This window comes from Monodelphis domestica, chromosome 7 (assembly GCF_027887165.1).
Source record: "Monodelphis domestica isolate mMonDom1 chromosome 7, mMonDom1.pri, whole genome shotgun sequence".
Lineage (NCBI taxonomy): Eukaryota > Metazoa > Chordata > Mammalia > Didelphimorphia > Didelphidae > Monodelphis > Monodelphis domestica.
Window position 1 is genome coordinate 194,608,472 of NC_077233.1, and position 14,572 is coordinate 194,623,043.

Here is a 14,572-nt window from a genome sequence, read left to right on the forward strand (position 1 = left end):
ACCCGGATGTTCATTGTCTGGAGAAGCGGGACCTTCTTCCCTCAGGGGGAAACCTCTCCGGTGACAAGGCCCAAACCTGGGGTTTCTACCTTCAAACTAAATAAACTGGGGATTTCTAGATTTCCATGTTGCCAACATCCTGAGAGGCTTGGTCAAACATTGTCATAGTAGTAGTAACAGTAGCCAGCATTTATATAGTTCCTACTATGTGCTAAGCCTTGTAATAAACTCAAACAAATAATATCTCATTTGATCCTCATAACAATCCTCAGAGATAAAAATGTTATCCATATTTTATAGTTGAGGAAAACTATAGAGCAAAAAAAGATAAGTGATTTGCCCTGAATCTCATAGCTAATAAGATTCTGGAGCAAGATTTGAATTCAGATTTTCCCAACTCTAGGGCCACCGAGCTCTCTCTATCATTTTGCAAAAATTGAGTTATAATGTCTACAGCATTCCTCTGAAGCTTATTCTGGCAGTCATTTCAAAGAGGAAAGTAAAGCTAATTTGGCTAGACAATTTTATTGACGCTTAGTGATTATTGCTTTTTCTTCTAAGCATTTCTTAATCATCTGTTTTATAATTTTATCATGGATCAAAATCAAGCTAGCTGAGCTTAAATTTAGAGAACCTATCTTTTCCCCTTACTGAAAATCAGGGCAAAACAATTGCAAGGTTTTGTTAAGTGTTGGAAGGAGTTGACAAACAATTCCACTGGGTTATACATATATTGTTACTCAAAATCTATTTCCATATTATTCATTGTAATAAAAAAGTAATCTTTTAAAACCCAAACCCCAAAAGTTGTTAAATTCTGGACAACAAATAATACTTATACAAAAAAAATTGATTTTTTTAACCAGTCAAACCACTATTAGGCATATATACTCTAAGGACATAAAAGAAAAAGCAAGAGTATAATACATGTCAAACTACTCTTAGTAGGCCTTTTTGTGGTGGTGAATAACTCCTTTAACCAGTGTTACCCCATTTCTATAGTCATGCTATTCTTTTATTTATGTGCTTGTAAGGGTGAGGGTCATCCTAAACAATTAACTCTACTCCAAGTGACTAACAAGATTCTATGTCTTGATACCTTTGTCATATGAGAACACGCATCAATGGAATCAATCATTCATAAGTCGAACTCAGCATGAATAAGACACAGAATCCCCTTAGATGGGACAGGAAGTCTATTTCAATTGGTTGAGGGACATGGTTATACCTTTGGGGGGGGGCATGCATACAACCAGTGATCTAGATTGGAATTGGAGAATCAAGTATCTGACAGCTGAGAAGAGAGAGAGAGTCATCCCTAAGAAGGAATCACTTGACAGGGAAGAATATGCCTTATAATCAGTTTTCTTCCTCCTTAACCAGAGGAGGACTAGATGGGTTGAACTTTTCATCTCTATCCTGCCAATATCCCTGGGGATAACAGTAATTGGTATAAGTTTCTGCATCAGGACCCATGATGAAGAAAGGCAGATCCAAGGTTTTATAAGATCCAAGAAAAAAAAAAAACTATACCATACCTAAAAGGTATCTTAAGGACTGGAAGTGTAATTGAGAGAAAGTTAAGTCTTTCAGTATAGAGAGTGAAAAAGAGTGGAGACCACCCTTCTCAAAGGAGGGTTCAGGGGAGACAGTAGATGTAATGGAGAAAAGGGTTGGGGAGTAAAGGAAACAGAATCTAGGAGAGGAGAGCTGATGTTTAGGGTTGGCTCAGAGAGAGGAGAGGGGTTTGAAGATTTTCCCCCTTCTGCCTTCCCTCCTTAGCTATGGCTGCTCTCCCAGATTTACTCTTGTTCCCCTTTCCCCTCTCCCCCCTTGCCCTTCACTATTGGAAACCAAAGGGTTTCTTCTCTTCCCTTGATCTGTTCACTTGCACTTGATTCACAGCTTGGAGAAAAGATAACTTCTTTAAGGTCAACTTAATCAGGGTAATACCAAGGAATAACTGGTAGGGAAAAGAATGGGAAAGGAAAGTGGGGAAAAGAGGGTCCCTGTCTCTATCTAAAACCCTTTTCCCATCCTCACCTGAGTCCCCTGAGAGAGAGTCAGATTGACTGACCCTGGGTTTGGCCCCTTGTCCACAGTTCAGACCCAGGATAACAGGAGCTGAGGTAAAGTTTGTCAGAGATTAAAAATGCCTTTTCTCAAGTTTATTCTCTCTGAGTCCCTTTAATTGGGAAGTGTTGGGGGGAAGGATTTCCAATCATAAGCAGGAAAAAGTGGGTAACCCTCAGGAGAAAGTCTTATGCAACCTTCTCTCTTTGGCTTCTCAGGACTGAGAGACCAACTGCTCTACCAGCCAGAATCTTCTGCTCCTCAAGATTCCAATCTCCTCAGGCCCCTCCTCCATTGCAGTGATCAGATCCACACTCTTCAGCCTGGTACTCTTCTTATGTGCCAGCCTCTGTCATAGAAGCAATCCATAAACCATGAGTTACCCCCATTTGCCACTGTGCTTTAAACTTAAATCCACCTAAATCCACTTTCCCTAGACTCTGCACTTATAGAAGAATATGTCATAGATTTGGGGGAGTTATTTTGTATCCACTATGTACCTATAGTAAATATCCATTTCTAATAGTCTGATTCAATAATTGATATCAGCTTATAATAAAAGCAAGGAAAAATACTGATGGGGCTCATGAGCAAAAGAAAAGATACCTTAAAGCAAGGGTGTGATGGTAAATATTTTAAAAACTAGCTCTCCAAAAAAATGTATGCAGGACACATTTTAAAGTTGAATCTTCAGTGTTGTTGCATTTTTTCCATTTTAAATTTTTTTGATTTTTCCATAGTTACAGGATTCTTGTCGTCTCCCTCTCCCCTCCTGGAGCTGACAAGCAATTCCACTGGGTCATACATATATTATCACTCAAAATCAATTTCCATATTATTCATCTTTGTAATAGAGTAATCTTTTAAAATGAAAACCCCAAATCATATACCCATAAAACCAAAATGACAAATGATATGTTTTCTTCTGGATTTGAACCTGCATTAACATTTTCTCCATTATTTTCTCAAGTCTATACAATCAACAACAGAACATATGTAGACTTGATTTGTAGCATTTGCCTGTTTCTGAGGTATAAATGGTCACACTGAAAATTTACCAAGAGCAGGTTCAAGTTGCAAGTTGGTGTCAGGATATTCTTGCCTCAACCCCTTAAGATTACCCCTTAGACCAGTAATGAGGAATCTTTTAGAGATGGAATACTAGCCCCATCCTCACCCCATCCCCCAGACCAAATGTTGTTCCCCCCTTTGCCCCCCAAAGTGGAGGGAGGAAGCACTTCCATTGGGCTTCTGGGCAGAGGGGCAAGAGAAGTGAAAAAAATGTCATCAGGCACAGTGGAGAGGAGGAGGGGGAGAAGCTCCACCTGCCTTTCTAGTAACGAACTGGGTGGAGGCGGGGAGGGCAATGCATATGCCCACAGAGAGTATGCTCTGTATGCCATCTTTGGCATCCATGCCATAGGTTCTTTATTACTGTCCTATGGCATGAGCTTCAGTTCCCTCATTATCCTGGTTGTTCTCCTATGGATTTTCTCTAGGTTGCCTGCAAATGTCTTTCCTCAAATGTGATCCTTACTTCAGATGAACTCTTACCAGAGGGGAGTAAAATGGCATTATCACCTCTCTTTTTTTCTGGATACTTTACATCTTAGTATAGCTTAGAAGAATGTCATTTTTTTGTTGTTATCACATCCCCTGTTAACTCATTTTGAACTTGCACTCAAGTCCATCATTTTAACCTATTGATATCTTTTTCAGATTGTAACTGCCATCCAGCATAGAATCTATCTCTTGTAAAAATAAATTTGCAAGCTATAAAATAAAACATTTAGATGGAAAAACTGTTCAAAACTCTTCAAAACCTACTTAACTCACCAATCAGATTCAAACTCTTCAGATACTTTTGATAGATGTAATCAAAAGTATCTTCAGTGATGAAGTGAAGCTCAAATATGAACTTCCCTTCAGGGCCAGGCACAAGGACGCTAAAGAGACTCTTATTATAAAACTAAAGTATTTATTGAAATATATAAGGATAAATAAAGGATTTCTAATTCTAAGGGATTCTAAATACACCCAAATAAACTCCCTGGTTCTGCAAGGAACTGCTTCTCCTGTGTTTCACAGGCCACACTAATACTCCCTGATCTGACTAACCTAAATTTATACTATCTAAATAAAAACTACCACTATTATCCTTATAAATCTTAATTTTGCCTTCATATTATAAAATAACAAAGGTTAGCTGGTTGAGTCTCAACAAGAATCCAGTTAACAGACTTAGAGACTTAGTTAACAGTTATCCAGTTAACAGACTTAACAGACTCAGAGTCCCAACCAAAGACCAGGTTTTTCTTTGGTCTTCTCAGAGTTAAACAATCTATAAAAACCACAATAGATAGTCAATAATGTTTTTCAAGTTGGGAAAGGAAAACACTGAGCTCCTTCAGGTCTTTTCCTCAGTCAGAGAGAGAGGCAAAGATGTTACCTCCTCCAGCCCTGAGAGAGAGTCTCTGAGTGTGTATCTCTGCCAACTGCCAGAGAGAGTAACTGACATAGAAAAATGGTTATAACTGTCAGCAGTTGAAATTAACATGCTCTCTCAGCTCTGCTTCAAACTCCAGTTCTTTCCAAAGCCAGCCACTTTAATTCTTATCTCTAAACTAATAAAACAATGCTTATTTTAGAGAGATGAAAAATCTCTCCCTTATGCTCGCTATTCTATGTAATTCTAAAGCTATACTTAACCTTATTATTATTATATCTCCTAAAAATAGTCTTAATATTATGCTTAGTTTATCCTATTCTTATTGCTATACTTTATCTATGCTAAACTTTACTAGGGATATACATGAAAACAAAAAGAAAATTTCAATGAAAACAAATAAGCAATGAAAACATTATTTGTACAAATGCAAATGCAAAACATACAATTACAGAAATTCAAAATGGAAAATACAAAATGCAAACTTTAGAAAAACTTTTGAAACAATAAAATCAGATACAAACTAACTTGTGTTTTACAAAAAACTAGTCTATCTAAAATAATAACTATGCAAAACTCATGCAAACTTCATTTTACAAATCCTATTTGAACAATTCAAATAAAAATTTTTACTATGCTAAGACCACATCCTATTATTAATACAGAAAACCAAAACTAACTACATTAAAATTCAAAATCAACTTACTGTACTAATAAAATCAAAACTTTTTAATAATTCAACTATATACACATCTACATAAATATACAGATTTGTACAATTTCTACAACTATGTATATGTTATGTACAAACTATTTACATGTTGCAGAAGGAAAATAAACTTAAGATAGCCTAAGAAAAACTTAAAGATTTTCTTTAGAAAGTTATATGTGTTTTCTTGATTTTATCTTCAAGGAACATATAAAGTCTTCCTATGAGATAAGATCTTATTATTTTAATGTGTACAATTATTATTATTTTTCCAAGGTGATTTATCTGTATTTATTTATTTCTATGGATACTCATCACCTGGTTATAATGTTGCAGAGTTTATGAGAAATGTGTCATATATATATATATATATATGTTATTTTGTAGTGAATACTTACTACATGTTTAAAGTTACCTCCTCTGCGACTGTATCCTGTCTTCGTGTTGTTCCTATATAGTGTTTGTTTGTAACTATAGTGAAATACTTATAAAATAATACTTATTTTCTAATATCATCCATATACCCTCCAAGTTTTGTATCATTTATAAATCCAACAAGCTTTACATATCTGCCTTCATCCAAGTCATTGATAAAAATGTCATCAGCACAGAACCAAAGACAGATCCCATCATGGAACTCCCTCTAAGTTGATTTGGACCTAGTTATGACTAGTCTTCATCCAATTCTGGATTTTTCTACTTGTGGTATCATTTTAGCCCACATTTCTCCATCTAATCTACAAGGAAATCATGAGGAATCTTGTCAAATTCTTTGCTGAAATCTTATTATGTCTACCTAGCTGCCAAAGGTAAAAGGAAATGAGTTAGTTTGTAATGATATATTCTTTAAAAAAACTACTCTGGAACTTTATGATCCCAGCTTCTTTTTCTATGTGATCACAGGCTATCATTTAAATAAAATTTCTCAGTTATTTTTTTTCCTCCCAGAAATTTAAGTAAAACTTTCTGTCTTTTAGTTTCAGGACTCTACCATTTGTGCTTTTAAAATGAGCATAAAATTTCCCATCTCTAGTTCTTTACCATCTCCACAATCTTTTTTTGTTTTTGTTTTTTCCCCCTTTCTTAATTATCTTTTGATGATTCTCTTTAGTTCTGTGTTTGGGCATCAAGTTTTCTGCTCAGGTCTGGTCTTTTCTTTATGAATGCTTGGAAGTCTTCTATTTTGTTAAATGACCATATTTTTCCCTATAAGAATAGTAGTTGATTCTTGGTTATAGACCTAGTTCCCTTGCTTTCCAGAATATCATATTTCATGCCCTTCAGTCCTTCATTGTAGATGCAGCCAGATCCTGTGTTATTCTAACTCTGGTTCCATGGTACCTGAATGCTTTCTTCTTAGTAGCTTGTAATATTTTTTCCTTGGTCTGGTAGTTCTTGAATTTGGCTATAACACTCTTGGGTGTTGTCAGTTGGGGATTAAGTGCAGGAAGTGATCTGTGGATTCTTTCAATCTCCACTTTTCCCTCTTGCTCTAGAATGTTGGGGTAGTTTTCTTGGATAATTTCCTGTAGAATGATGTCCAGCCTTTTTCTTTTGTCATGGTGTTCTGGTAGACCAATGATTCTTAAGTTGTCTCTCCTGGTCCTGTTTTCTAAATCTTCTGTTTTATGGATGAGGTGTTTCACATTTTCCTCAATTTTTTCATTCTTTCGATTTTGTTTTATAATTTCCTGCTGCCTTGTGAAGAAGTTTGCTTCTAATTGTTTTATTCTAGTTTTTAAATACTGAATTTCATCCCTGGCTTTTTGGTCATCCTTCTCCTTCTGGTCTGATTTTTCTTTGGAGTTCATCTTTCATCTCCTTTGCCTCATTTTCAAGCTGATTAATTTTGGCTTTTAAGACACGGTTTTCTCATTTTAGTGCAATGCCTCTGTTTCCAAATGACTTATCTTGCTTTTTAGGTTCTTTTGAATTGTATTTTGAGTTCTTCCAAAGTCTGTGTCCAATTCGCTGGTGTTTCTGTGTTTTTGCTTGGTGTTCCTTGATCTTCCTCTGTTTCATTTGCTCTTTGTTCATTGCCTGGATAGAAGCTGTCAATTGTAATTTCTTTTTTCTTTTTCTGTTGTTTGCTCATATTTTCCCCTTCTTTTCCTCTTATAGTTGCCTGTAGTCTTGCTCCTCTCATTATGTGCTAGATCTGTGGGTTTGGGCTTTTCTGTCCTGAAGGGACTTCTTCTTTGCTCTGCTTATTGGTCAGGTTGAGTCCTGATGTCAGACCTTCCCTAGATGTCAGAAGAAGCTTAAAAGGAGCTGGGATTCTCACCTTGTTATTAAGGTGTTTTGTAGTAGTTGCAGCCTTCACTCATGGAGCTTGATCAGCAAGGCTCTCAGAGCAGTCTGTGGGGGAGGGGTGATGGAGCTTGAGCTTCCCTGCCCTCTGAACGCTTGATAATATTAAGCCATAGCAGAGTTGATCTTGCAGAGCTGGATGTGCCCTGAGGCCAAAACCTTGGGAAGGGGGAAGGGGGGAAATATGGAGTGTCTCGGCTGCAATTGGGCTGCTTTCTCTGAGGTTCTCCTCCAGCTGCCTCTCTGTTGCCTGTGTTCAAAGGCCCAAGCCTGGCACAGCTTTGCCCACAAGGTACTCCTTCCAGACTAGCACCCTTGTCTGCCCAGAGATTCCAGTCACTGCTGGAGCCTCAGTACTGTAGTTGGGGGAGGGATCCTGGGATCTTCCTTCTTCCTTCTGCTTAAACCCAAGTGTTCTTGAATTCAGGCTTTTTGGGGGTGTACCTTATCAGTTGGGTCCAGCAGGAGGGTTCCTCAGCTCTGTCCTATTGTTAGATTTGGTTTTCAGATCCCCTAGAAGCATTTTGTTTTTAATTGGTGAGGAAGAGTTTTCAGAGGTCTGAACTTTCACTGCCTCTAAGCTGCCATCTTGACTCTGCCTCTCCACAATCTTATAAAAATCTCAAATTGAGTCTCAGCAATCACATCTTTTAGCACTGGAGGACACCATTCATCTGGAAACTTATGACTTGAACTTAAGGAGGGAAGCTTACCGAGAGTTTTAACTCCTGTAACAATTTTTTGTTCTATCCAAATATAATTTTTTTCTGAAAGAGAAGCAAAATAGGAGTTGAAAACATCTTTAAACCTTTTTCTTATTGCAGGTGTCCTTTATCATCTCCTAACCACCCCTCCCAACATTCCTAGTATTTTTCTTTCCTTAATATTTTTCTTACTTCCACTATGTATTTTTAAAAGGATTTTCCCATGTATTCAACATTAAATTTCCAGTTACAGCTCATTCTGATCTTTAGGGATTCTGGTTATTCTTACAGGATGATTCTTTTTCCTTTGTATTCATTTTGTTACTCAATGCCACTTTCATCTTCCTTTCATTTCTTTTAAAAAAATCTGAGTGGGTCAGTGAATTCCCAGTAGAGAATAGCACCCCGAGTCACATCATTAAAGGCAGTCCAATTTCATGTCGTCCTCTATGGTTGCACATTAGCTTCAGCTATTGAGAGACCCATCACTTTATAAAGCGTTTTTTCTTGGCATACACAGTTTTTCTCTGCATTTGTTGTATACGTTGTGTGTGTGTGTGTTCTTTCTCAGGATTTATGATTTTATTAGTGTAGGGACTTTTCAGTGAGGAAAATCCCTTCACTATAGCAAATTGGCAACTGTTGTGTAACTCAAAGTCTTAAAGTTGCACAGGAGATTGTTCTTATTCATTTGTTTCAGTCATGTTGGACTCTTTGTGATCTCATTTGATATTTTCTTGGCAATGATATTGGAGTGGTTTGTAATTTCTTTCTCCAGCTCTTTTTACAGATGAGGAAATTGAGGCAAATAGGGTTAAGTGACTTGCCTAAATGAGTCTTCTTGACTTCAAATCTCGCATTCTATCCAGAGCCACCTAGTTTTCTATGCCTAGGAAGAACTGAGAGTTTAAATCACTTGTATGGGCTAAACATAGCCAGAATCTATCTGATCTAGGACTTCAGTCCCAGGTCTTTCACCAGGACAGACTCTCTTTTCATTAGAGTTATTCTTCTGATGCCAAGGTCAATAATCAGTGAGGGGCCAAATATCACAAATTTGAGAATAAGGCCCTGAAAAATCAGGAGTGTGCATCCTTAAACAATAGATGAAAGTGTTTTACATTAACCTTATCTGGTGATTTTATATAGGCTCAAACACATCATTAGTTTCTTGCAGTATACATTCTAATCACTCCAGGGAAGGGCACATAAGACTATGCTCTGCATTTAGAGCATAATGAGATTGAGTTGGAGAGGACCTTAGGGACTGTAGGATCATGGGGCCGTCCATTCCTAGATGTACAGTTGGAGGGGACCTCAGGTCATTTAGTCCAATCCTCTCATTTTACAGAGGAGGAAAGACACATCAGGAGACTTGACCAAGATCATGTAGGTAGTAAGTGGTAGAATGAGTATTTTAATTTAGGGTTTTTAAACCATATTCAGTGCTCTTCTCATGAAATTACATGTCCTCCTTTAACAAAAGACAGAGAAGGCAGAGATTTGTTATGCCTCCTAATATGTTATGTCCTCCCAATAAACTGTTGGTCTTATACTAGATGAGATCAACTGAGAACATGTTTTCTCTTTAGTTGTTTTGTACCCTTTATCTCGCTTCATATTAATCTTGTTAAAATAGAGTCTGACTCCTCGTGACTGGAATGAAGAAGTCTCTAGTCTGAACAGTTTTAGTATAGTATAGCTCTGTTTTACAGAGCCTCTAAAGCATAAGGAAAAGCTTTGCTTCAGGTTATTTTTTTTTTAAATCTTGAGTCTCTCTCTTGTCCCCCCCCCCCCCGACCCACACTTAGTAGATGTCAATAAGTAAGGTGAATTTTCATTTTTCACAGACTTTATTTAGGAGGTGCTCAATATTAGGCATCTTAGGTCTAACAACAAAAGGTAGTAGAAAGGTGCAATATAAAATTGGTATAAAAGTTCATATTTCTGAATTAAAGTATTGTAAAGATATAGGATCACAATGTTGGTGCTAAAAGGAATCACAAAGATCATCTAGTCCAGATCTTGGAGTCATTAATGTGTATTGGCTCTAAGGCAGAAGAGTGGTAAGGGCTAGGCAATGGGGGTCAAGTGACTTGCCCAGGGTCACACAGCTGGGAAGTGTCTGAGGTCAGCTTTGAACCCAGCACCTCCCCTCTCTAGGCCTGACTCTCAATCCACTGAGCTATCCAGCTGTTCCCCCCCCCCCCCCCGAGCTTCTTAACTTAGTGTCCATAGATAGATTTCTGGTAGAAAATATATGTTTTTATTTTGTCTAACCTTTAATAGGCAGTTCAAGGAACAAGGTGGTGCAATGGATAGAGCACCAAATCAAGAACTGAGTTTAAATCCATCCTTAGATACTAGCTATATGACCCTGGGCAAGTCACTTAATTCCATTTGCCATACTTCCTTCAATTACAAATTTTTATTTTTATTTTTATTGTTATGCAAAGCACTCTTCCATATCAGTTACTGTTTGTTATAAGAACTAATGTGTACATAACACAAACCCCAAAAGAAAACCATAAATACATTGATATGAAAGATGACTCCAACAGTTCTTTCTCTGGATGTGGTAGAGACATGAAGAGAGAGAGGTTTTGCAGGACAAGCCAAGATACAAGAACCACTTTCTTATATACAGATAATTGACAAAACAATAAAATAAGCATCAAATCATTTGCCAATTTGGGAGGTATAAATGCTCACATTGAAAATTTAAGAATCAGCTTTTATAAGATGGTTAGTGCTGGCTCGAGGACACCCCTGGTTCCGTTACATCATGTTATATTATTGTTGTTATTTGATCATTTCAGTCATTTCTGACTCTTCGTGATTCTGTTTTGAGTTTGTTTGTTTTTTTGGCATAGATACTGTGGAGGTTTGCCATTTCCTTCTCTAGATCATTTTATAGATGAGGAAACCGAGGCAAACAGCGTTAAATGGTTTGTCCAGAGTTACACAGTGTCTCAGATCATATTTGAACCCAGGTCCTCCAGATTCCAGACCTGGCACTCTACCCACTGTGCCACCTGCCCTCCTTCCACTCCCTCCTCATTTTGTTTAAATGTGCTTTACTTATTTCTTTCTATAGGTACACACATTCTTACTGAACGCCTGACTTGCAAAGTTCCTCTTTTTTATTTTTTATTTTTATTTTTTATTTTATTTTATTTTTTGCCAAAGTGAACAATGATCACTTATTTTTTTACTAGAAGCAGCAAAGATTTCGCCATTCAGTCACCAATCACAATGTATGAGGGTTCCAAAAAGAAAAGCCCCCTTTTGTAAGGGACAGGATAGACCAGATCTCCTTCTGCTTCAAGCCTTTAACCAAAGGACTGATGATACCTTTTAAAGATCTTTGACATGTTAGTGTCAGAGGACAGCAACAATCTCCATTTCCAATAGACATTCCCCATTAGGGACCAGGACAAAAGGCTCCTGAACCACTGCTTTGATTCTAGACCGGCTTTGGTTCTCTAAGAAGCATACAACGTCTAAGCTGGAAAATGGGAATATTATTTATCAAGGAAAAGAACCACCAAAATAAATATATTTATCTTGGATAAATATGTAGAACAAAGTCTACCAGATTTTAATTATTCCCCTTATCCCTTGCAATCTAGTTCTATAGATCGGTGTGGTTGACTGTTGTGAGAAGTTATTCAGATCAACTGTGGGTCATTACAAAATAGGTCTTCTAGTATTAGAAAGAATCAAGCTTTGGTACAAATATTTAAAGAAACAGCCAGGACCTCCCCAGGAATACTATCTTCATCATCAGAATTGTAAAGGGATGTCATCTTTCCTGTGTCAAGTGCAAAGTGGATAGGAAGAAGGACAAGTCTGTCTATAATACGCTCACTACATAACTGTGGGGCAGCAGGAAAGGCAACTTTGCTCATATGAAAAGGGAGCTTTAGAACCCTGTGGGAGTCAACACAGTCATGTCTCTTGGTTTGAGGTAATGGACCCCTGGAGCTGGTTTCTTTCCTCCCATTACTGGAACATCCATCTTAGGTGGCTTGAAGGCTGCTGGGTCTTCTGCAATTCTAGTAGCCTGAGTCCGAATGAGCTCCAGTGGTGATGGTTTCTGCATACCTCTGTAGGACTGGATACGGAAACCTGAATCAGATTTCTGAAGGGTTCTTGGTCCCAAAAGGCTCCATTTTTCAGATGAGGGTTTGTCTCTATTTCCATTTCCAGAGTCCATTCTGCTGATGTCTAGGCTCGGTAAAGAATTAGAAGATCCATGAGCAAACCAACCTCTGGGCTTTTGCCTGGGAGAAGAATGGGGTGTGCTACTTGGAGTAGACTGGGCTGAAACAGTCAATTTATCATCTTTTGTTATTTCTCCATTTTGCAACTTCAATTTTTTAAAAAAATTAAACTCTTACCTTCCGTCTTGGAGTCAATACTGTGTATTGGCTCCAAGGCAGAAGAGTGGTAAGGGCTAGGCAATGGGGGTCAAGTGACTTGCCCAGGGTCACACAGCTGGGAGGTGTTTGAGGCCAGATTTGAACCCAGGACATCCCATGTCTAGGGCTGGTTCTCAATCCTGAGCTACCCAGCTTCCCCCTTGGAACTTCAATTTATGGACTGCCTCCACCTCATGATGGTACTTGGCTTCTTCTGTGGTGAGGCCTTTATGGGGAGTGTATCCTGCGTCTCAGCCCTGCTTGCTGTTCAAAGTGTTGGATGCTCTCATGTCTGTTTTGTATTTAGAGAATTCATGAGGACATGCGTAGCTTTGGCCTTCACCACTGGAACCTCGTTCATTCGGTCACTGGAAGCTGAGGGGATTATGGAAGGAGAGGACAAGCTAGTTTCTCCATCCTCAACCAGACACATCTGGTTCTCTGGATGCCATGAAAGACTGTGATCTGAGTGTTTCTCTAGATATGAAGAACTGATTCCCACAGTGAAAGTCTATGGAAGTTATGCTGATAGGACAAAGATGTCAAAAGGGAACATTCTGCAGCGAGTGATGTACTAGCAGAGTCTCAAGCAGCTCTCAGGCGGAGGCTCTACTGACAGCTGGGAGGAAGAAGGGGATGAAGCGGGGAGCCAGGAAGAAGAGACAGTCCGCAGCCCAAGGCTTGGCCATGGACAGGAAGCTGAGACTAACAAGGCTCTAGGCCCCATCCCTCTCTAAGTGCCAAAGCACGAAGCGATCTGATCCGAGATCATGACGCAAGTTGTGCCAAGACCTAAACCGATGCAGCTAAGAAAAGATAAGTGAAGCCAAAGTTCCTCTTTAAAAAAAAAAAAAGGTGCAGGATCCAAGTCTAAAAGCCTCTGCCCACACTACCTGGGAGAATACCTGCCATCTTCTACTTCTGCTCCCAATTCTGAATGTATTTGGTCAAAGCGGACTCCAGCACATCTCTGACTTCATCTCTTTTGCTCTAGCTGTCTCTTCCCAGCCTTACTCTGGTCTTCCAGACCTTACCTTCAGGCCAAGTATCTTCCTCTCTACTCCCCCAGGAGAATAGAAGTTTCTTGAGGGCAGGGACTCTCTTTCTTTTTGCTTTTTGCTCTAGCTGCCCTTTCATTTCTTCGAAGCGCTCTCTGTCTCTCTATCTTTCTCTTTGTCTCTGTCCCTCTGTCTCTGTCTCTTTGTCTCTGTCTCTCAGTCTCTGTCTCTCTCCCCCTCCCTTACTTTCCCCTTTCCCAACCCCACCTCTCTCTCTTTTTAATTCTTATCTTCTCTCTTAGAGTTGATAAGCTACTAAGTAGTAGTCCATGGCAGAATGGTAAGGGCTAGGCAATTGGGGTTGTGACTTACTGGGGTCACAGAGCTAGGAACTCCCATCTCCAGGGCTGGTTCTCTCTATCTACTCTATCTCTAGCTACCTAACTGCCCCTTATTCAGTCTACATATAGCATGATCTCAAGTCACGTCACCCACTTGGGTGTGTTTCTGTGGACAATTTCCAGTTTATCCTTTCTTGTGGTTCCTAGAACTGAACACAGCATTCTAGATGTGGTCTGACCAGACAGAATATCAGATAGTTTATCATTTTCCTAGTTCCTGACCCTATAGAAAGTTTATTTAAAAGCAAACAAACAAAAATAACCCTTACCTTCCAAGACAGAAGAGTGGTAATGGTTAGACAGTGGGGGTTAAGTGACTTGTCCAGAGTCACACAGCTAGAACACATTAGAGGCTAGATTTGGACCTGGGACCTCTCATCTCCAGGACTGACTCTTATTCCACTGAGCTATGTAGCTGCCCCACCCTCACCCCAACTATAGATCTTTTATTTATTTTTTTAATTTAAAAATTTCATTTATTAAATCTTTCCCCATGATTCATTTTCT

At 38.7% G+C, this 14,572-nt stretch overlaps 1 pseudogene; it reads right to left on the reverse strand.

Moving 5' to 3' along the window:
* Positions 1 to 11,457: 11,457 nt before the first annotated feature.
* Positions 11,458 to 13,864, reverse strand: LOC100022089 (putative monooxygenase p33MONOX; annotated as a pseudogene).
* Between the last annotated feature and the right edge of the window lie 708 nt (positions 13,865 to 14,572).